Raw genomic sequence first — 24874 nt, forward strand, 5'->3', positions numbered from 1 at the left:
TCCTTGCCCTCCTTCCTCTTTCCAGATGTCACAACAAGCACCTTTCTAGCCATCTCTCTTACTAGCTTTGCTGTAGTTAACCAGCTATTTGGTAACTCTTCACTGCCACCCAGTGCCTGTCTTAACTCTTCCCTGAACATCACCTCACAATTATCCTTTTTCAATTTCCACCATTTGATCCTTGGTGCTGCCCTCACACTCATCCTCCTCTTCTTGATCACCAATGTCATCCTACAAACCACCATCCTATGCTGCCTAACTACACTTTCCCCTGCCACCACTTTACAGTCTCCATCTCCTTCAGACTGGCCCTTCTACATAAGATATAATCCACCTGTGTGCATCTTCCTCCACTCTTGTATGTCACCCTATGCTCCTCCTTCATCACAGCCATGTCCATCCTTTTCCCGAAATCCACTACCATCTGACCTTCTGCATTCCTTTGCTTAACACCATACCTACCCATCACTTCCTCATCCCCTCTGTTCCCTTCACCAACATGCCCATTGAAATCTGCTCCAATCACCAGTCTCTCACCCTTGGGTACAGTCATCACCACTTCATCCAACTCACTCCAAATTTTTTCTTTCTCATCCATCGCACATCCAACTTGTGGAGCATGCACTAACAACATTCATCATTACATCATCAATTTCCAGCTTCATAAACATCACTCTATCTGACACTCTTTTCACCTCCAAAACACTCTTAGCATACTGTTCCTTCAGAATAATGCCTACGCCATTTCTCCTCCCATCCACACCATGAAAAAAACAATTTGAAACCATACATCTAGCTCCCCTTCCATCTGGTCTCTTGCACACACAATATACCAACCTTCCTTCGGTCCATCATATCAGCTAGCTCTCTCCCTATACCAGTCATACTGCCAACATTCAAAGTTCTGACCCTCACTATCACAGTCCTAGCCTTTACCTGCCTTCAGGCATGCCTTCCCCCTCTTCTCCTCCTTCGGCCAACAGTAGCCCAATTTCCGCCAGCACCCTGTTGGCCAACAGTACTGGTGGCGGTCGTTGTTTACCCGGGCCTCGACCGATCTGGTATGTATTTCTGTACTGTTGTCTGCATGTATGATTTGGCATAATTTTTTAAGCTGTCTAGTACACAGAAAACCACATTATATGACCAATATACTAATGGCAACAATAATTTAAAGAAAGAGGACACACATCTTACAACTCCCTTTTTCTGCAGCAAAAATACATAACCTCATGTAGCAGAATTTTGTGATACAGTTCATTAAAGTCTACAGATGTGCTATTTTCCATCATTTTTGTCACTCCCTATTTTTTTTAAATGCTTTTCTGTGTTGAACCCTATATTCCTATTGGAAGGAGGAAATCACCTCATGGCAGATTCCTTAGGACATCACATGTGAACTCCTAAAAGTCTAAATCACCCTAAACAAGTCTAATTACCACTTCATAGCTAGCTATAAAATGCCCTCTATGTCCCTTTCTGAGCACAATGACTATCTTAATGCATTAGCTGAAATCCCCATTAAACACAATACCTTTCTAATGAAGAACTTCAGCTATCCAGCAATAAACTAGCTAACTTACACTGCCAATGGTCAGTATCTCCAGCTCTTCATTGACATTATAAATGCTAAATCTCTTTCACAAATAGTTTACCATCCTACAAGGGGCACCAATATTCTGGATCTAGTTCTCACATATATGGCCACTTCTTTCACATTTCCATATGTATCATCATGTCATGTTAAATAAGACAATAATTTACTTACTTTTTCCTTTAAAATTGGTTGTTCTTCCCCTGTAAATAGCTCTGTGTTTAGGGACTTCTCAAAAGCAATGGCACTTCTCTTCAGTTACTTGATGACTTAAATAATTTCTGCTGTAATCCTCCTCTGAAGAATCCTATTGCTAAAGCTGCTACCTATGCCTCTGACTTCTACTCCCACTTACGTAGTTGCATTTATAAGGCAGTCCCTGTCCACAACAAATATAATGAGAAGTTAAAAACAAACCCATGTGGTAGAATACCCTTATAAATAAATGATATAACAACAGAAATAAAAAAAAAACTGCTTAATGCTTCTAAGGGTCTCATTCTACTTCCCTGAAGAGCACACTTAAGCAAACTAACAAAGAGCTTATGGGAACCATTAGAAACTTCAAAGCAGAGTATAAATTTTAAATAGCCACTAAAACCAAAAATAACTGCAAATCTTTCATTAACTATGTCAGTGTTTGGTGCTAATCTACAATAATACTACACTCTCTGACCGAAAGGAAATAGTTAATATCCTAGCCAACAAATTTAGTGCAAATTTTACTTCACCCACAGTTATGGCTATCCGACAGTTTCCATAATCTCAGCCACCCCCTTTAGTTACTATGGAATAAATTCTCTCAGTCCTTTCAAAAACTAAGAATACTTCACCCATGGGCCTTTACAACATACCCGGTTGCCCAATTATCAGTGCTAAATATGGCCTTTCTGAACCCCTACTTAACATCTTTAATCTAAGACTCTCCACTGGTTACTTTCCTGAAGCCTGGAAAACTGACGTTAATGTCATTACACAAGGGTGGCCCAACTACAGATCCTCTTAACTATAGACCCTTTAGTCTCACTAGCCTCATATGTAAAGCTATGGAGCATATTATCTTGGACTTCATTAATCTGGACATTAAAAATCTGTTAACCCTGGACCCTCATCAATTTGGCTATATCAAAGGAAGGTCCTACCTCTTTAACCTCATTAATTTCTTTGAAAACGTCACTGAAGCACTGGATAATGGTTATGCAGTGTATACAGCATATACCTCTCAACTGTCCAGATTTTCGCAGAATGTCCAGATTTTTGCCTAATTTTCTTGGTCTGTTCCTCATAAAATTTGTGTTTTTTTATGGCAAATCTCTGAAGATTGAAGCCATTAAATAATAATAAATAAGGACAGCCATTTGAGTTTCAGACTTCATATCCTTCAGAAAATACATAGCAATATAAATCCTGTTATTCTAGCAGCTAAGTTTATCGGAGCAATATTTAAAATCTGTCCCTATTTTTCGGCCTTTGTCCCCCCATTATTTTTGGCTTTGTCCAGATTTCTTGCTCTGAGAGGTTGAGAGGTATAACCATATCTAGACCTGGTCAAGGACTTTGACAGTATTCCCTGTGCAGGCATTATTGATAGACTTGTAAATCTGAATACAAATCCCTATATTGTGTGATGCTTGATCAGTTTTGGGCCCTCCCCTATTTTGCATATATTTCTCAGACTTTCAGGCCTGCACTTTTGGCCTATGGTTAAGTAAGTTTGCAAATTACTGAAATTTGGGTGTTGTTATTCGATCTTCAACTTACAATTGCTCCAACATGGCTTAGACCATATTAACTATTGGTACAAGGACAATGGTCTCAAATTAAATGTAATAAAAATGTAGCATGATTCATTTTGGTAAAGAAAATAGTTTTACTTAACATGTAGGAGATGCACCTATCCAATCAGACACTGTTGTAAGGGATCTGGGTACTCTTGTTGATGATTCCTTATCATTTGGCCATTGTATCTCCACAGTAGTTCTGAAAGCCTTTTATCTGGCCCATTAATTTCTGAAAGCATCTCCACTAGATCCAAAGAAGTCTTAATTCCCATTAGTCATATCGTATTAGACCCATTATTGACTATAGTGCACCTTCTGGCATGTATTTATCTAAACATATCACACAGCTTGAGAGACCTCAGAGATTCATAATTAAAAAGATGACTGGTCTCAAAAATCTTAATTACCATGCGGGACTTTCACTCTGCTTAGTCTCCTACAGACTCCTCCATGGAGATCTATGTCTATCCTTTTGTGCTATAAAAGAGCCAACCCTATTTGACCTCCTATTTCTTTGCAGAACTAATGGTGCATCAAATACTCTGTTAAAGGAACTAAGCCTTCATCAGCAGATAAATAAAACGCAGTGTGATAGATTCATATTCCAACATATTCCTCATCTCTGGAGCAAACTTCTACTATATGTCAGGCTGAGTAGCATCCTTGTCACCTGCAAGGTAAACCTAGATAACTTGATGAACGTCCTGAAATTCTCACCTTGTCTGTCTTGTCTTGCCCTACTTGAGGCTGGAGGGAAATTCTGAATACTTTTTTTGGCTAGCCTTGTAATGGTCTTCAGACTGTCAACCTAAGAGTTATGTGCCATTTGGTATTCAAATTTTATGCTAATTAGAAGTCCAGATTTTAGCTGTTACTATTTTTCAAGGGCTTTTTTATCTATTTTCAATCTCTGCAGTTTGAGAGGTATGTGCTAGGGGTATCCTAGCTGGAAGCAAAAAAGTTTAAGAAAAAGCTAAACATCTTTCTATCAGAGGTACTTGTTAGTCTGGTAGCAGTGACATCAGCATGGAGTGCTGAAGGTCTTGGGTTCAAAACCCAAATGAGAGCTAATATTTTCCTTTTATATTTCCATGATTGTAACAATGCCCAAACAGAAGGCTTTCTCTATGTTTGTGTGCGTAATGTGACATTAATCACCATGCTACGAGGTTCTTGCTGAAAGAAAAAAGGGTTTTTAATGAAACCACAATACCTATTTATCAAATGCTATTGTCAATCAAACAGCAGTGACACCTGGATGGAATGCTGGAGGTTTTGAGTTTGAATCCCAAATGTGAGCTATTTTCCTTTCATATTTCTGTGATACAAATTACTAAGAGATGGTATACAGGCAAATGTTAACTAGAAATAGTACTAAAACAGGCATAACTTCCCAATGTGTAAGGATGCCTATGAACTGATCAAGTAACACAGTGCGAGGCTATTAAAAGTAAAATGAAAGGTAGAAAATATAAACAGAGTCCCACTGAATATAAAACTATAAAATAACCCAAGTTTATAGCTTAATAATTCAGCAACCATTAATAGGTTAAGCCTGCAGCATACTGATATTTTTGAATTTACTTTTTTTCATGTAGCTGCAGCTGAAAAGGACAATTTCCACTTTTTTTCTTAGAATATCTACTACGGGAATGCACAGTAGAGTGATAAATAATGGGAAATGCAGTTTATTTATTTGTACTTATATTTTGTTATCCAGGTTTACCAACTTGGCTGAGGCCCATTTTCTATAGATATCAACGGATAAAAGATCCAGGAAATATCATCATAATGGTGTACAAACTAATTAAGCACATTAATTAGGTTTTGAGTTTGAATCCCAAATGTGAGCTATTTTCCTTTCATATTTCTGTGATACAAATTACTAAGAGATGGTATACAGGCAAATGTTAACCCAATAATATTTAATATAATTAAATATTATTGGGTTGGGAGGGTGGCCTAATGGTTAAGGTGTTTGCCTTACAAACACAAGGTGCAGAGTTTGAATCTCACAAGGGATAACTGGCTAGGCTTAAAATGGCTCGCAAGGGCAGTTAGCCTAGTACTAACCTATGAACCTATATATTATTATTACATAAGGCAATACTGTATATCTTATGTACATAAAACACATATAACACATACATAACCATGTCCGAAAAAAAAGGAGCAATTTATGATAGAAAAGGGAATTAAATCAAGGGAGAGGAAATAATGTAACAGGGTAGATAAACGTTAATGAAGGTAATGAAAGCTAAACACAAGCTGTGTATGTACAACTAGGTACATAGCATTAGGTGAAAGCATTGTAACAGAAACACTAAGTGATGTATAGTGTAACAGTAATTTTTTCTTGAATTCAGAGATTTTGTTGTAGCTTCTAATGTCTTTGGAAAGACTGTTCTGGATACCATTAACAAAGATAGAGAAAATGGCATTGCATTATGGGATTTGATATATTGTTTCACACCTCTGAATAATGTAGATTTCTAGTGAAGGGGTGTTGTTGACATAGCTTAGCTGGGTAGAGACAATAAAGAGAGAAGTGGTGCAGGAGAGAGTTTAATTTGCATGAAAATTAATTCCAGTCACAAGAATGGGTTCTGTTGTTAAATAGACAATGACCAAGATTTCTGGAAAATCTAAGAGTAATGGGTATGAAGAGCCAAAACCAAGGACAATTTTTTAAATATTACTTTAATTCACTTAAAAAGTTAATAGAACAGCTGGTCTTGTAGCAATGTGTAGTTTCTGGATAATAGGAAGTATAAAACTCTAATTTCTGGCATTATTAACTGACTATAATCCTTAGCGATTTTCCTCAGGGTAAAATATGAGGCAAAATCAGGGATAGTCTGCAAAATCAGACAGTTCAGAGGCATATGTTTTGTAAACATTTTGCATTTTAGAAGTATTGCCTGAAGAAAGTCCTGTTAATTAGGATGTTGCCGTAGAAAAACACAGGGAATGCAACAGATCGAACAGGTTTCTCATCCAGACTCAGCATAAGCATCTTGTGCAGATGATAGTGAGTACCACAGGTACAAAAAAAAAAAAAAGAATTCAACTAAAATAAGTAATAGAAGCTGTAAGTTACTACCGTCTTCAGATGGAATAGTCTTCACTATGCTCTGCTACTTATAGTGTGCAAAACTTCACCATATTTAAGTTTTACTAAAAAAAAAAAAAAAAAAAAAAACTCTGTTGGAGGACCAGCAATTGCTGTGTTCATGGTATTATATAAATGCTTCATATTTCCCCTGCACCTCTCTGCCTTCACAGTAGTATAGCACTGCACAACTATTATTTCTCTACTAATATTAAGATTACCACAGCAGGGCTAGCCACCCAGAGGTGTGAATCTTGGCTCTAGATGATTGCTCTGGTAAAGTGACACCCTGATTCCATGTGCAAAAATGGGAAAAAGAGTTTGTGGATGGATGGCTTACTGTTGATTAGTTTCTACTAACCTCCCAGACCCACTGCTAAGCCATGGCCGAAAAGATTCCTGTATGAGACTACCAACCTGATTAACAAATGCCTTCCATCAGTTTTGTGTTTCTAGTTTCTTTAACAGACTGAAGCAAATGTAATAGACATTTTGTGGCTCAGAGGTTAAGGTTTCTGTCTCATAGCTTTAAGATTCAGTCTTGATTTCCAATCACTGTCTGTTTTGAGCCTCCGTGTTCTTCCTATGTGTATACGGGTTTTCTCTGGCCATTCATTTTCTCCCAACTCCCATAAGTTTGTTGGGTAATCAGCTACTCTAAAAACTGCCTATATATTATATTTACTTTTGCACTTGTGGCCTAAATCATGTTGAAAAGCGGCTGAGAAATATCACTTACCTGATTAACAAATAACTTCAATTTATCTTTTATTCTTTATCATCTTATCCATACACCAAACTCTTAACTGTGCTTATCCTGAAGTATTACTATATCTGGAGCTATCACTAATGTTTCCTTGTATCTTTGTATAAAAGCACAATATTTAGGGTATTTTCTGTTTACTGAATCCCTCCATTAAGAATATTCAGCTTCCTTATACAACTTTTAGCTTTATTTTTTCTTCCACTTTCTTTCACAACCTTATATGTCTACATCAAAAGATTAATGGAGAGATAAATATTATTCTTCATGAATAGCAATATACATTGTGTTCATATGTACATGTTCTCCATTGCAGTTATTAGTAACTAATGGTCTTTATTCATGAAGAGGGTTAAGTACTGTATGAAAAAAATATTACTAGGTGTATGTTTATGTAATTGTTTATCCAAGCTTCGATGTAAAATTTATTTAATGCATGCCTCCATCTAACTTTTGTTGTAAGGGGAATTTTCAGGGTCTCCCTCTGTAAGTGAGATCTGTGCTGTAATAGATTTCAAAGGAAATTTTATTTCAGCTTTTACAAAGACTGCCTCTGATTCTCTGAGATCTGCACATCTAACCACTGGTCTTCTGAAGTTATAACAACATGTGACATGCCTTGTGCACATGACAGGTTACTGGGGTTCCCTGCTCTTGGTTGAGCCATGTTCTGATGAAACAACGTAGTTTCTGACAGCAGGTAACAGTCTATAACACTGCTAACCAAAAGATTACTGATTATGTCTGTGTAGGTCTGGATGTTGTACAGAGCCTGAATGACATGCATTACCCACATACAGAATCTGCAGGAATGCATATCCTTCCTATCTCTGCAGAGGTGAAGGTATGCATAGTGATTTCTATCCTAGCTACAGGGACCTGTCGGAAACCAACGGGGACATGTTGCATTATTTCTCAGGCCTCTAAGCTCTAGAATACTGAACTTCTTCAGCATAATGCTTCTACATATGGATTAGCATATCTGATTTCCTAGCACAGCAGAGAAGACAGTTAATACCATACACAGCATTTGTGACATCTTTCATCACCCTTAGTTACTTGCTATCATAGACTGCACACATGTAGCAGTAAACACCCAACCACCTCAGAGTCACAGAATTATGTGAACAGGAAAGGTTACTGTTCTATGAAATGTCAAGTAGCATGTTAATGTACTCCGTATATAATTATAACCAATGTGCCTGCATAGCAACCAGGCAGTTTGCATGATTAACATATATTGCAAATATCGTAGCTGTATTGCTGCTTTCTGCAAGATGATATTCCACAGGATTGCTTAGTTGGTAAGTGCAGACTCTGTGGTGAAATTAAATGTATATGGCTATATACTTTGACCAAATTAAGTAGTCCCCACTCACATAAGTATGTACTGTTTTAAAAGTAATGCTGGATACCCACTAGAGCCCTGGCTAATGACATCCATATGGAAGCAAAGAGTGTTGCTGAACTACAGCACAACACAGCATGTGCACAAACCCATAGTATCACTCAAGCATGTGTTTGGCTAGCTCAAAAACTGCATCCGTTGCCTTGACATATCTTGGGGTACACTGCAGTATGACCCTGCCACAGCTTTCAGGATTTTTCTAGTAAGTGCAATGATCCATAATATGATCTTAAGGAGGCAGACAGGCTAGCCTTGTGGTATGGATAAAGCTGAATTGCGCGCACACACACACACACACACACACACACACACACACACACACACACACACACACACACACACACACACACACACACACAAACAACTAGCAAGAAAGGTGCAGCAACATCACTGGCCAAACAACAGTATGATGAAACAACAGCAAGCAGCAGCTGTAACACACACTTCCAGACAATGATGGGCACAACCTACATCAGCACAACTGAGGCAGCAATGTCTACTCCAGAACTTTTAGCCCTGAGGAACACACAGTGACAGTGTAGTGTCACACAGAACAAACATGATGCATGCAGTATTAATATTGGGCTATGCTGATCAGTGCATGGTTGGGTCACACTATGTTTCAGACATCTTGACTAACATTACAAAGGAGAGAGGGGTCTGAATGGACAACTGGGGTTCGAATGGAGATATGATAAAATCAATAAGCAAATGAGAGTAGTATTGCTTAAATTGAATTCATCCTTAAGTCTTGATGAGTACCTTCATGAGGTGGACCTTGTTTTTACAAAATCTCACCAAGACAACACTGATTTATAGACTGTATTTCATATGGCATAGATCATGGAGATAGGTAGTTTAAAAAATAAAAAAGACAGCTGGGTGCACAAATCCCAGGATAAAAAAGTGGCCAGTCCTGGTAGGTGCTGTGAAGAGTGAGTGAGGATAGATGAAGGCTGCCAGCCTAGCCAGATAGAATTTTGCAGATAATTCTATCATTTGTACATATCAATATCAGACACAGGCTTGTTGTCTTAAGTGGAAAAAAAACTGCTGTTAGATGTGGAACTGAAAAGATGTGACAACAGTGCACTCTACTGACCAAGGTAAAGCATGTGGTGACCCTCTGATGTAGACAGTGGTGCCGAAGGGTCTAGATGAAGAAATTATTTCTATTGTTTTAACCAAGAGTTAAATTGCTAGATTTAAACATGCAAATGTATTTTTATTGCTTTGCTTTGCTTCCTGACCAGCTGCAAGATAACAAAATGAGATGTTAAGAATGTAAATGCAGTTTCTGTATCCTGGGAACCCAGGGAAGTGCGAATAATGATGTAATGTGTAGCATTGTAAACATGCAAATGTATTTTTATTGATTTGCTTCCTGACCAGCTGCAAGATAACAAAAGGAGATGTTAAGAATGTAAATGCAGTTTCTGTATCCTGGGAACCCAGGGAAGTGTGAATAATGATATAATGTGTAGCCTGGGAACCCCAGGAAAGAGTGAAGAAAGATGTAATGTGAATCAGAACTGCAATTTCAATTTAAACAGAGAGAACCAGAGAGGAATAAGCATGTTTGTCTTGACCATCCAACTCATAGCACTGTCTTGCTCATATGTAAGTTGTCTTAGACTTGTGTTTTCTTTTAGAAATAGCTAGGAACTAGAAAGATTAGACTAAGTGTTTTTCTGTGATGTCAGAACTGTGCTACTGAATTATTTTAAGTATTTCTCTGTGATCTCTGAACTCTTGACTAGCACTGTGTAGTAAGAAGTATTGTCTTGTGTTTTTATTTATTATTAAATTTTTTTAAACCTTTCAACTGTGGCTGCTTTGTGTAGAGATAATTTAAGCTCTAGAGTGCATTTCATATTTATAGTGATTACTGTACCAAGTCACTCTAATAAGCCTTGACTGTTTAGTTATACTACCAATTGGATACTAATATTGCATAATAATAATTGGACACCCTTTTAAGGGCCTTTAAGTAGCTGATAAATATTAGCAGGGTGGTGGCAGATGGTACTAACTTATAGTCTGGGTAAAAGGGGCATAGCTGGAGAACGTGTGCCAGCCTTCCCCAGAAGTGTCTGTGTGGTTGTATAAACTCTTATCTCAAAGTGTGTGTGTGTGTGTGTCAGCTACTTGGGCAGGGACACGAAGCACTGGTTGGACATAGAGGGTGCTGGAGATTTTAGCTTGCCCAGTTGGCTGAGATCTGGACCCTACAGCTGTGTCAAGTGGGGAGTCTTATTACGGACCTGGAGAGCAAGGGAGCAACCAGCCCCAGACTGACTGTGATCTCTGTGTGCTCTTAAGGGAAATTGCACTTTACTGTGTGCATTTGTTATCCTTTCTTCATATATGAGACACCCTCTCTGGTGTTAGTGGTGAGAATTGAGGCTCCTTGATTGCCGGACCAGGGCACGGGCGTCACAGGTGCACTATTACCAGGACTAAAAAATTACCATGCAGAATCCTCAAGACACAGAGGGAGTAATCCACAAAAATAAAAATAAAAAAAAAAAACATAAAAAATTGACAGACCAAAAAGAGCCATAAATATGATAGAGTAGACTATTGAGGATAAGAAAAAAAATATGTATTGTTGGTGTTATGCAAGAAGCCCAGAATTTCCAAATAGAGGATATACAAAAAGATTGAGAGAGAAATTAGAGGAAAGAATAATACTTGCACAAAAAAGAATGTCAAAAGTGTCAAATATTACCTAAGAAGTTAACTTGTGAGTGTTTCTGCCATTTCACACTGAGCTAATCAGAGGAAGGGCACTGAGCAAACACGGATCTGTAATATATAACATTATGTATCCTGTTTTTTGCTTATTTGTACGAGTTATTTATAGCACTTTTATTGTCTGCTGCATACTTGTCTAGCTAGTTTCACTGTGTGTGAGGTATTAACTTGAAATTGTCTACATTTATTAAGCATCTGTTTGGTTATTTGTTCTGATTTCCTGTCAAGGAGTGTATCATATAACTTGTTTGCAGTTAAAAGCTTTCTCTAGAGTCTTCTTGCTCCTTTATCTGTTTAAAACTTTCATTTAAAGGCTCACTGCTGCTTTTCTGCAGTGATAAACATTTCTGTAGTTTCTTTCTCCCTGAGTAGTGTGGGTATTTCTAGCATTGTCCATATTCAGGCTTGTGTTTTTGGTCTAGTTGTTTGTGGAGGCTGTGTGTCTGAGCACATGTTCAAGGCCATCTTAGTTTAGGCAAAGCCATACTGCATTTCAGTGAGAGGGGATTGTTTATGGTCATTGGCTGATTGGGGTTACCTGGACTAGGGCTTGGAGTAAGCACCTCATTGGTTGTTTCAAGCTTTTTTTAAAGTTGTTTCAGGTTTCAACTTTCTGTTACCTAAGAAGTTAACTTGTGAGTGTTTCTGCCATTTCACACTGAGCTAATCTGAGGAAGGGCACTGAGCATACTCGGATCTGTAATATATAATATTAAGTATCCTGTTTTTTTGCTTATTTTTATGAGTTATTTATAGCACTTTAATTGCCTGCTGCATGCTTTTCTACCTAGTTTCACTGTGTGTGAGGTATTAACTGGAAATTGTCTACATTTATTAAGCATCTGTTTGGGGTTTTGTCCTGATTTCCTGCCGAGTGGATCATATTGTTTCCCACCCTCCCTCCCTATTGGTATCGTGTTCTTATACTTGGTGGCTTTGCAGTTACCCACCCCTACTGTAAATTTGATCTGGGACACTACTCCCAGTCTAGTGCCATTACCTCATTCTACCTAATCCAGGGAGAACATTTGAGAAGGCCAACCCACGTCTGCTCCCCTTTTCCCTTTACAAAAAAAAAAAAACAATTCTATGCTTGTCTCCTGTAAGTAGTCTATTCCAAATACAGATTTGCTGTAGCAAGGACTGTTTGGAAGCTTCTGAGCCCCCAAGCCTTTCTGTGTTGGAGGGAAGCCTTCCAGCTTAATTTTATTTCTTAGAACTAGCCATTTATTTTTAGTTTCAGCACTCAAATCTGTTTCTTTGAGCTCAGCACTTGTTCAGAACTCATACTAAATAAGCTACAAATTACTACAGCACTCAACTTTCCTCACTTGTCTAGAGGAAAACAGTTTTTAGTACTTAATAAATAAGCACCTATCCAGGCATGTCTAAGGGTCAACTCCCGGTGTTTTCTCCGGTCTACCTGATGAATCTGGGCATCTTGGGGCAATGCAGCAATTGCCTCATGTACACAGACAACCCTCTCCTCCTACCACCCAATACTACAACCTGTAAGATGCACTTATATAGCCAAACTGGAAGCAAAGCTCTCTTCACCCAAGACTGGACTAGACAGTCAAGAGGAGAAGGTAAACACTTGCACCACACCACATTCATCACATAGTCTCTCAAAACCTACACCAACAAAACACACATGTAGAAACACAAAACACACACCTACATTCACGGAGGTTCTCAATAAAAATCTGCCCAAGCAACAGGGACCTCAAAAGCAGAAATGCAAGCAACCTCCACCCCCCCCCAACACAATCCAAATGACACATAGTCCACAAACTCAGTGTGCCACTCAACCATAGCCCATAAGGCATAAAAACGTACCCAACACTCTAGTCATAGGTGATTCTATAGTCAGGCACACTGATGTTCCACTCACCAGGCTAAACAAGGAGAAAGTTACTGTCAGCTGCCTGTCAGGTGCCAGGATCCACCACATAACGCATGCACTCAGGTCACTCCACAACAAGTACAAATAGGACTCTGTCATTGTCCATGTTGGTGTGTACTTCCCCGGACTATATGAAAAGAGACATGGAGGAGTTGTCCGATCTTGTAGCCCAGGTAGGTATAACCCTAGCCCTGAGTAGCATCTTGCCATCACCCAGTATGATACCACAGTACAAAGACAAAATGATTGACTTCAACAATTGGCTAAGCTTCTGGTGTCATTCTAAGGAGATCCAGTATCTGTCTGCCTGGAATGACATGATCGACAAACCACGATGCTTTGCCAGAGATGGCCTGCACCTGTTGCCCTTGGGATTCCAGATACTGGCTAAGGCTCTTGCCACCCCTATAGTGCCTTTTTTAAGCAAGGTTCAAATGACAAATTCACCACCGTAACAGGCACAAGCAAGCAAAATCTGAGGGTAATGACACTCAATGCTAGAAGTCCAAACCTCAAAATGCACTCACTCGAGGCACTCCTTAAAATGGACTGAAACACTAAAGGCAGAGGTGTGTCCATATTTGTTAAGGATATCCATACCTCCAGGCTAGTTGCTCAGCATAATGCATCTGAGATGATCCAAGTGCAACTAACGCTGGGCAAGACCGCAATCAAAATTGTAGCTTGCTTCAGGATTCCCACTCCTCATTTCTTGAGACACTGGAAAATATTAGGGTACAACCTAACACCCTAATAATGGGCAATTTCAATTACCCCACCATTAACTGGGAAAACTACTCATGTACCAGCTCTTGTGCTCAACGTTTTCTGGAATTCATAAATTCCAATGCCTTGGATCAACTTATCCACACCCCCACCAGGGGCAGCAATATCCTAGACCTCATCATTACCAACATGGGCAACCAGTGTTCCACACCAGAGGTCAATTCCTCGTTGGTCAGATCCGACCACAAGTTAATCACCCTAGACATCCACATCCCAACCCCACCCCTCATTAGGGAAACCACTGTAAAAAGTCTCTCCAAAGCCAACTTCATGCTTCTTAAGACAGAAGTGGCAAACTTCACGACACCCATGCTGATGGACAATAGAGGTACAACTACTGAATCCCACACAAATGCACTTTATAAGCACTTACACAAGTGAATAGATTGTGCAATCCCTAACAGAACCAAGATGCAATCCTCAAAAAAAAGGAAGCCAATCTGGTGGTCTCCTGCCATAAGCAAACTCTACAACAAAAGAAAGAAACTGTTGCAAAAAAAGACAAAAATCCCATGATTGGAGGAACTCCCTGGTCAGCCTCAGTAAGAAGCTGAGATCCCTCATAAAATCCTCCAAAGCTAGTTATGAAAACAAAATCGCCACTAAATCTAAAGACAACCACAAAGCATTCTATAGCTATGTCAAGAATCTCAATGGCAACACTCAGATCTGCTCTGAGTTACAGCACAATGGCACTAAATATACAGAACCAACTGATATTGCCAATATCTTGGCAGATAGGTTCAGTGCTAACTTTGGCCATCTTTATATCGGAAGAATGTAAAGTTCCTGTAATCACGGCTGGACAGGTAAAAAACACACTCTCCAAAGCCAAGAACACAGCATTCATGGGACCTGACAACATCACAGGCTGCATTCTACATGAACTACAGAATGAACTGGCAACCCCCCCCCCCCAAGTACCATGTTCAATCATAGCCTCACATCAGGCTTTGTGCCCACTGAATGGTGCACAGTGATGGTTACCCCACTCCACAAAGGGGGAGCCACCACAGACCCCAGGAACTACTGCCCCATTAGCCTGACAAGCCTGGTCTGCAAGGCTATGGAACATATCATCATGGAACTTATAAACAATGACATTGGTAATCTCCAAACTCTGGACCTCACCCAGTTTGGGTTTGTAAAAGGCAGATCGTGTCTCCTAAACCTGATAGACTTCTTTGAAACGGTCACCAAAGCCGTAGATGAGGGTAACGTGGTTGACACAGCCTATCTAGATCTCGCCAAGGCTTTCAACACCATCCCCCACTCTGGAATTATAGATAAACTCACTATACTAGGTATAAATCCCTATGTCACAAGATGGGTTGCCAACTGGCTCACTGACAGAACCCACACTGTGAAAGTAGCAGACTCCAAATCCAACTTCAGACCAGTGACAAGTGGAGTACCACAGGGTTCAGTCCTGGGTCCTCTCCTATTTGGTATCTACTTCTCTGAAGTACAGGCTAACACAGAAGGTCTTTGGCTAAGGAAGTTTGCAGATGACTGCAAACTAGGAGCCATAATCAAAACTCCTAATGATGTGGACATCCTACAAAAGGGCCTCACTGAGGCAGATGCCTGGTGTCAAAGCCATGGCCTCAAGCTCAATGCCAAAAAGTGGATTGTCATGCCTTTTGGTAAAAACTCTGTACCCATGAACTATCACATAGGCAGTAGTCTACTTAACACTGAAAGTGTGATAAGAGACCTTTGGACACAGGTGGACAGTAGTCTTTCCTTTGTTAATCACATCACCACAGTAGTCAGGAAATCCTTCTATGTGGCACACCTCATCACAAAAGGATTCTCATCCAGGAAAAAAAGAAGTAATTGTCTCCCTCTACTCATTACTCATTAGACCCATTTTACAGTACAATGCCCCTTTTGGTATGCACATCACAAGACATCTACAACAACTGGAAAGGCCACAGAAATACCTCACAAAGATGATTACAGACCTCAAACAGATGCCCTGCGCAGGCCGTCTAAAAAAAAAGCAGCTTTACTCCATCGCATATTGCCTACATAGAGGCGATCTCTGCCTAAGATACAAAGCTATGTCAAACCCAGAGCTGTTGGATATGCTCCACTTAAGGAAATCCCAATCCCTTCGAGCTACATGCTCTAAGGACCTAAACCTTGTCACCACAATAAACAGAACATGCTGGAGGGATAGATTCCTGTCCCAGAGACTTTCCATACTCTGGAACAAACTACCTATCTATATCAAACAAAGCTCCTCATTAGCACTCTTCAAGAAAAATCTTGATGATTGGATGGGAGATAGGAAATTCACCCCGGGGATCACTTCTGTGGCTCTGCTCGACAGGGGCACAGGAAAATAATTTTCTTGGGTGACAAAAGCCAGGGTACCTTTTGGCTAGGCTTATATAGGCCCTAGGGCCAATAACCTAGTACCTACCTATGAACCTAAATACAAATTTGTGTTCATTAATACAACAGATTCATGAAAAATGTTATATAGACCAAGAAACCTTTGGCTGTTTGGAAAAAGAAGTGAGTAAGGAAGTGCAAAAATATAAAGAACAAAATCTAGAGATTTTTGAATGGTATAAAAAAGAAACGTACAGCACAAATGAAAGACAGATTTGATATGGTAAAATATTTATGCAAAGAAGAAAGCCAAACTAATCAATTCAAAAAAACAGCTCCAAAGATATTTGAAGATAAATATAGGCAAAGGCACCCAGATATGAAAAATTTCACAATAGATAAAACTAAGATCACAAAGGACTAATGTAGAACAGAAAGCTTAGGTAGAAGCTACAGAAATAGGAGAATGAAATACCTGCAAAGTGAAGGATTTAGTGTACAATGTCTAACACAGGTGATGTCACAGCATGATGAAACAATGGATCCCCAAAGGAAGGAAGGAGAAACAGGGGGAACAGAAACATCTGAAGAAGAAATGTGAACATGGGAAAGAAAGAGAAATTTAGCATTGTGCAATATTTATGCAAAGGAGAAAGCAAAACTAATCAATACAAAAAAGCAACACTGAAGACATTTTAAGAGAAATAAAGGCAAAGACATGCAGATATGGAAAACTTTACAATACAAAAAAATAAGAAAACAAAGGGGGAAAATAGAAAAGAGGATTAGTAATGAAGTTAGAGATAGAAACTGATGTTATGGACTACTTGTGACATGAAGGATTTAGTGTAGAAATTCCAACGCTGGTAACATTGCAGCATGACAGAACAACAAGTCCCCAAATTAAGGAGAAACAGGTAGAACGGGAAGCATCTGATCAGTTGCCATAGGAAGATACTTTAGAACCTTCAGTAGGAAACCAGTACAAAAGTTCAGTTGGAGTTGCACAGCAAGGGAAGGAGCAGGAAACACTGTCAACTCTGACACAGTCAGTGTTATGGAGTGATAAGCCAGTGAGTTCCCATATGAAAGAGCGATGGATGACACAGGATATAAAGCTGAAAAGAATATGTCACAGGAAGATATTCTGGAACTTTCTGTAGAATTCCCACAGGGAACAGAGAACAAATAAGAAGAAAAAGCTCTAAAAGAAAAGTTGCTTGATTTAATAGAGATGGATAGACATATTAAGATCAATGAAAGAAACATGTTACAGAAAGTCAATAAGACCCAAAATGTTAGAAATCTGATAAAACAAGTGAGTACTTAAGACTATTCATAGAAATTTATATGATATAACAGAAGTAAATAGAAGATATTACTGTGTAGCTAAATTAATAACAGATAACATTGAACCACAAAAACACAAGACAATAAGGGAAAGGAAGGGAAGAAATCAAATATCATCATGGAAGTATTGAATAAAGAAATCTATAAAGCAATTAAGACAAGAAGTGTCACTGTTAGAAGAGTACAGAAGAGGGAACAGATCAACAAAAATACTTAGAAAGATACATGCAATAAAAGCAACACAGTATCAGAACACATCAGGAGCTTTCGTACACCATTGCAAATAATAAACTAAAGATAGTACAGGCAGAAACATTTAGAAGATATGTAGATAAATGTAAAGGAAAAGTACAAAATATGCAATTCATCGATGACTCAAAAAGTTTTACAGAAAAATGTGAAGCAAGGCAAAAGGAATAGAAATTACACTAAAAAACAGAAGAAATAAACACATTTTGGAGAAATTCTTATGAAGATCCTGTTGACTATAATAAAGATGCTGAATGGATAGAAGATGTAAAAGAAACAGTAAGCAGTTCAAAAGTACAGTATATGAAATGGGATGAATTAATGGCCAGAGGAATTGTAACAAAATTAAGAAAAGCTCCTAAGTGTAAAACCCCAGGCCCAGATGCAGTACCTAACCTCTGGCTAAAAGTATTTACATCTTTACATGAAGATTTAGCCCTGAGTAAGAACTATTTTATGCACATCCCGAGCAGACACCAACCTGGTTAACAACAGAAAAACAATACTCCTCCTTAAGAGTGAACCTACAGGCTATCCTGAAAAGTATAGACCAATAACTTGCCTTCTGACAATGTATACATTATATACTGGAATTGATGCTGATAGAGTATATAATCATTTAGAAGAAAACCCAATCATGGCAATAGAACAAAAGGGTAATAAAAGAAAGTTATACAGAGAAAGGGATCACTTGTTGATGAATAAAGTCATAATGGACAATTGTAAAAAGATGAATAATCTAAGTATAGCATGGACAGACTACAAAAAATAATTTGACAGCATCCCACATTCATGGATAAAGGAGTGCTTACAGATGTATAACGTACACCACACACTGATCAATTAAATTACAGTGACCATGAAAAAGTGGCAAGCTACTCTGCAGCTAAGCCATGATAAAGGACAAATTATTATCACTGTGATAAAAATTCAAAGGTGGATGGATATTCAAGTATGACTCTTTGTCATCACTGCTCTTTTATCTTGCCCTTAACCCATTAAACTATCTACTTAACATATTAAGTCATGGTCTCATCTTTTTGTGGATGATTTAAAACTGTATATTTCATCAGATGAAGAACTGAAAGCACAACTGCAAGTGGTCAAATCTTTCTCAGATGATATAAGAATGTCATTTGGTTTTGATAAATGTGCAATAACAATCTTAAAGCAGGAAAGCTACAGCACCAAGAAAATATCAGTCTGGGACAAGAATGTGATATAAAGGAATTTGAGCAGGAGGGAGTGTATAAATATTTGTGAATTGATGAAGGATTGACAAGAAAACACAAACAAATGCAAATAAAACTTACTAAGGAACATATTAGAAGACTAAAATTAATACTGAAAACAGCCCTGACAACTAGGAACAAAGTCCAAGCTATAAACCAATTTGTTCTTCCTGTTCTAACTTACAGTTTTGGTGGGATCTACTGGCCCCAAAAGGTATTGGATCCGTTTGACAGGAAAACAAGAAAAATGCTTCACATTTATCAAAGGATATATAAAAAATCAGTGTATACCAAGATTATATATTCCCTGTTCTGAAGGAGGTATGGGTCTCCTTGAAACTGATTACATGTATAGTTCTAAAAATCATAGGACTGCATACATAGCTGCTGATCTCACAAGATCCAAACATAGTGAAAGTTTTAAAACATGAGGAGAACTAGTCTAAAATGACTTCCTTGCTTAGTTTAGCAGAAGCATATCAGTGGCAAGTGGGAATGGAAATCAAACTAGAAGTAGGCAAAAATCAGGCAGCAACTGAATGTATCAAAAAAAAAAACAAAAAAACAAAAGAAAGAATATAAGGAGAAGGATCAGTGGAGGAAGGCAAGAATATGGAAAAGGAATAAATATAATGCAAGTACAGAAAACTCCTGGAAAAACTTAATGTTGATCAGGATCAGACACAGGAATGGTTAAGGAGAGGTGGATTTAAACCAAAAGACAAAAGGTTAATATTGGCAGCCCAGGATAATGGACTATGTACACATTGGTTTACAAAGTCTATTGAACATGTTGGAGAAACAGACAAATTCAAGTTCTATAAAACATAATTGGAAACAGTCACACATCTTGTTGCTTGGTGTGATCCACTAATGGCAGAGGGCCTGTATACTGAATGGCACAATAATGTGCAAACATTACAATATTGAAGTAGCTGAGAAGCATTAGAAACTTGAGCCACAAAGCCTTATAAAAAATGGAGAAGTTTATATCACGTGGGACAACCCATTACCAACAGTTCAAAAAATAGGTGCGAGTAAACCAGATATAGTAGTCCATGAAAAGAAGACAAAAGTGGCAGTGATCTTTGAAATTGCTACACCCATTGATTACAGTGTTTTACATACAGACAGACACAAAGTCATAAAATACCAGGATTTGCAGGCAGAAATGAGGGCAATGTGGAAGAAGGATACCCAGATAGTTCCAATAGTAGTAGTAGCAATGGGTCTTATAAAAAAGAATTTACGGTCGTACTTAGATATGCTAGCAATACAGTAACTCCATATTAATTGCAAAAGGAGTAATTTCTGTGCACTTTTGCAGGTGTTGTGAAGAGCACTTTTGGCTAACATCAAAGACTAAAGCAAATCTAATTTCATGAACTTTTAAACATACTTCAGCTTAGGAATGGAGTCCATTCCCATCATGCTATTAGAAACCCAAAAGAGTTGAAGAAATTAAACTGTGAGTGGTCTGAATGGAAGGATGAAATCAGCAAGAAAAAGACAGTAGTATTGCTAGAAAATTGGTGAGTACCTTAATGTGGTGGACCCTGTTTTCACAAAAAATCATGACACTGATATATATATACTGTATTTTATAAAGCATATATCATGCGAAGGCTGAAAAATTAAAAAGGCAACTGGGTATACAGGTCCCAAGATAAAAAAGTGACCAATCCTGATGTATGCAGTGGTGCCAGAACTGGAAAAAAGGCAGTGTAGAATTCTTAGGACACAGGAACATTCCTACAACAGGCTTAGACCAGGCTTAGGGGAAGATGGCCCTCCTGTTATAGAAGGAAGATGTAGTCCACAAAAAACAGCCATAAAGATGACAAAGTAAATTACTGAGGATAAGGAAAAATGATGTATTGTTACTATTATGCAAGAAGCCCAGAATTTACAGATAGAATATATTTAGAAAGATTAAGACAGAAATTAAAGGAAAGAAAAATACTAGCTCAAGAAAAACTATCAAAAAGCTTAAAATCAAAATGTGTATTCATTAATATAACAGATTTATGAAAAAAAGTTACATAGAAAATGGAACATTGGGCTACATGGAAAAAGAAATGACAGAGGAAGTTTGGAAATATAAAGAACAAAACACCCAAAGATTTTTCAAAGGTATAAAAAAGAAACATGGACATGGGAAAGAAAAACAGATTTGATGTGGTGCAATATTTATGCAAAGGAGAAAGCCAAACTACAGGGTGATTTGGGATTACCTGATTTGAAGGGGTATTTCAGAGCTATACAGTTAAGACTCCTATATATAACACAAGCAGAAAGCTATAATTCAAAGTGGAAAAGGATGATGAAACAAGGGGGAAGCTCAAGAAATAAGGAGACACTGGGATTTGGTATGCAGATCTATAAGGAGAATAACAGTAACCATTCATAATATTATATTCATAAAGTACAGAAAGTATTCTAAGAACTAAGCCAAGAGATGGAGAAAAGAGATTCTGATGATAGAGATGTCTGCAATTAGGGGTACAGAGAACAGGCAAGAGAGAGTTGGAATTTACTGGAGAAACTGGTAAACAATGGGAAGAAGCCAATAATTCACTCAGACTGCAGGCTAGAATTTGCCTTCCATATTAAGGATTGATATAAGAGTATAGGCAAAGAGAAAGGAATAGGGGGATCCTAAGTGAAAAAAACAGCAGTGGTAGAGTTTTAGTAGAATCTGGAACAGCTGCTGTTAAAAAGGGATAATTAGTAGGGTGTATAAATGGTTGCATTATAACTACAAGAATGACTCAGAGAAAGTTAGAAAGGATTGGGAAGAGAAGCTGGATAAGCAATTCACAAAGAAACAATGGGAAGATATATTTATGCCTCTCAAGTATGCAACAAAGTCTAGAAGATTTAGGATTTTTGCTTGGAAGTGTTTGCATAGGTATTTTTATACCCCAAGCAGATACCAAAGATATTTTCTTCAGGTATATTGCAAATATTAGAGATGTGATGAGCAAGAAAGAGATAACTGGGAACATATTTTCTGGGAGTATAATGAGTTGACATACTTTATAAATTTCCTATAAACTACTCTGTCAGAAATACTGGGTAAGCAAGTTGGTGTAATTAAAGAAATTATTTTTTGAGCTGTGATACAGAATCAGAATTGTCTAGACATAGTTAGGCCTTGCTGAGTTTAATTCTGATGACTGCCAAAAATAATTAGTAGAAAAGGGAAATTAAAGTCAAAACCAACTGTACTAGAAGCAGTGACTACAGTATCTGAAATAAAAGAACTGGAAGTTGGATCTTTAGAAAAGGGTAAGAGCAAATTACATAGAAAAATAGGAATAGTGGGAACAATATATGCAGGATAATATTTTGGAGGAGTAACGAGATTTAACAGAAGGCAGAATATGAATGAGCTATATAATGTTTGACTGACAATGATTGTACAGAGGATTATAAATGATGTACAATGTTCGCAACTGAAAATATGTCAGTACAGTTTATTTTCATTTATATAAATGTTGATTGCCTATATCATAAGTGATAGTTCAATAAAGAAAAGAAGAATAGCAGCTCCAAAGATATTTGAAGAGAAATATGGGCTAAAGCACATTTATTTTGAAACCCATATGTGAAAATTTCACAATACAAAAAGTAAGAAAACAAAGGTGGGATGTAGAAAATAGGATTAGTAAGATATAAGTTAAAGATATGGATTATCTGAAAGTTAGTGATTTAATGTGGGCAATCTAACAAAGGTAATGTTATAGCATGTTGAAACTGTGGGTCCCCAGATTAAGGAGCAACAGGTGGAGCAGGAGGAATCTGAAAATAATTTGCAACAAGACGATGCTCTGGAGCCTTCTGTAGGAGACTAGTATGAAAGTACAGGTGAAGTTGCACAGCAAGAGAAGGATCAGGAAACAATGGCAACTCTGACACAAGCAATATTGTGGAGTGATGGGCCAAAGGGGTCTCGTATGAAGGAACAGCAGATGAAGAATGGTGCATCTAAAGAGAATATGTCACAGGAACATTTTCTATAACTTTTGTAGATTACTCACAGAAGAAAGAGAGCAAAGAAGACCCTGTCAATCCAGAAGAAATTATTTAAGGGAAGACCTGCTTGATTTAATAGAGATGGATAGACGTATTAAGATAGCTGGAAGAAATAGATTATAGAAAGTAAATAAGACGCACAATGTGAGAAGATTGGTAAAAAGATGAACATAGTGATCAGGAGTATTATTAAGATAAATTCACATACAATAACAGAAATAAATAGAATATATTACTGTGCAGCTAAACTAATAATGGATAATGTGTTACTTACCACAAAAGTGTAGACTGGCAAAGGAAAGAAAGGAAACAGGTAAATTGCCATCATGGAAGCATCAAACAGAGAAATCTATTAAGCAATTAAGTCAAGAAGTATCACTGTGAGAAAAATATAGAAAGGGGAACAGATATCGTAAAAGCAAAGTACAGTATCAAAATAGACCATGATTTATCATATACTATTGCCAATAGTAGACTAAAAATATCAGCATAGACAGAAAAACACAAAAGGTATACAAATGCATATAAAGGAATAGTACAAGATAAGCAATTCATTGATGACCAAAAAGATTTTATAGATTATTTATTTATTTCACTGGGTTAGTCCGACTGGACAGAAGCCCTTTTTCAGGGGAGACCCAAGGAGAAAAGCTCCAAAAAAGTACAAGTAACAAAAGTAATAACATGACAGAGTTATAACTAAAATTACAATAATTACAATATGTATGAGATGTATGTTGAAACAACATGCTAGAAAATGGTCATTTAATTGAAAACATAATATAGTATGAAGTTTCATACAATAGTAAGCAGAATGCAGAAAATATAGATACATTTGTAAAACAGAAAGTAATAAATATATAAACAGGAGATAAGCCCAGGGCAAGAGCCTATATCCAAGATGACAGCTGTGGAAGCTGTAGGAGCTACTGACTACTAGTAGACTTTATTACAGCAGAGGCAGAGAGAGGCAGGAGGAAAGGTTGCTGCAATAGTATTATAGGAGGGGAGGTGGTTTAAGTTGGGTTATAGCATAAGCATGTCCATGATATACGTAAAGTTTCCTTTAGTGTTGTTTTGAAAGAGTTGGGATTAGAGATCTGTCTAACACTTAATGGTAATTTATTCCAAGGATTTGCCACTGAGTAGCTGTAGAGGAGCTTACCAATGTTTTTGTTGGGTGCATAGACTTGCAGAAGGTGCTGTTGGGAGGTACGGAGGGCGCAGTTGGGAGTATAGGGCTGGATGAGGGTAGAGAGAGAGGGACAGGAGAAGGTTCATGTAAGATATAATGAGCTATGAGAAGCTGGGGTAGTAGGATTGGATGATGACATTCCAGCCAGTGCAGGTTTTTCAGGGCTAGGCAATGGCGGGAGCAGTAGGGTTGGTTAGAGGCAAATCTTGCAATTTTATTACAGGTGAGTTCCAGTTTCGACAGAAGATTGGATTGGATATTAGTGAGAATAGGGGCAGCGTAAAGAAGGGTGGGGAGTAGGAATGCTTGTGCAAGAGAGAGAGAGCCTAGAGACATCTGTGAGGAATTTTTTATGCCTAT

Source organism: Protopterus annectens, chromosome 6.part0, assembly GCF_019279795.1.
Source record: "Protopterus annectens isolate FY-2018-M chromosome 6.part0, PAN1.0, whole genome shotgun sequence".
NCBI classification, from domain to species: Eukaryota; Metazoa; Chordata; order Ceratodontiformes; family Protopteridae; genus Protopterus; species Protopterus annectens.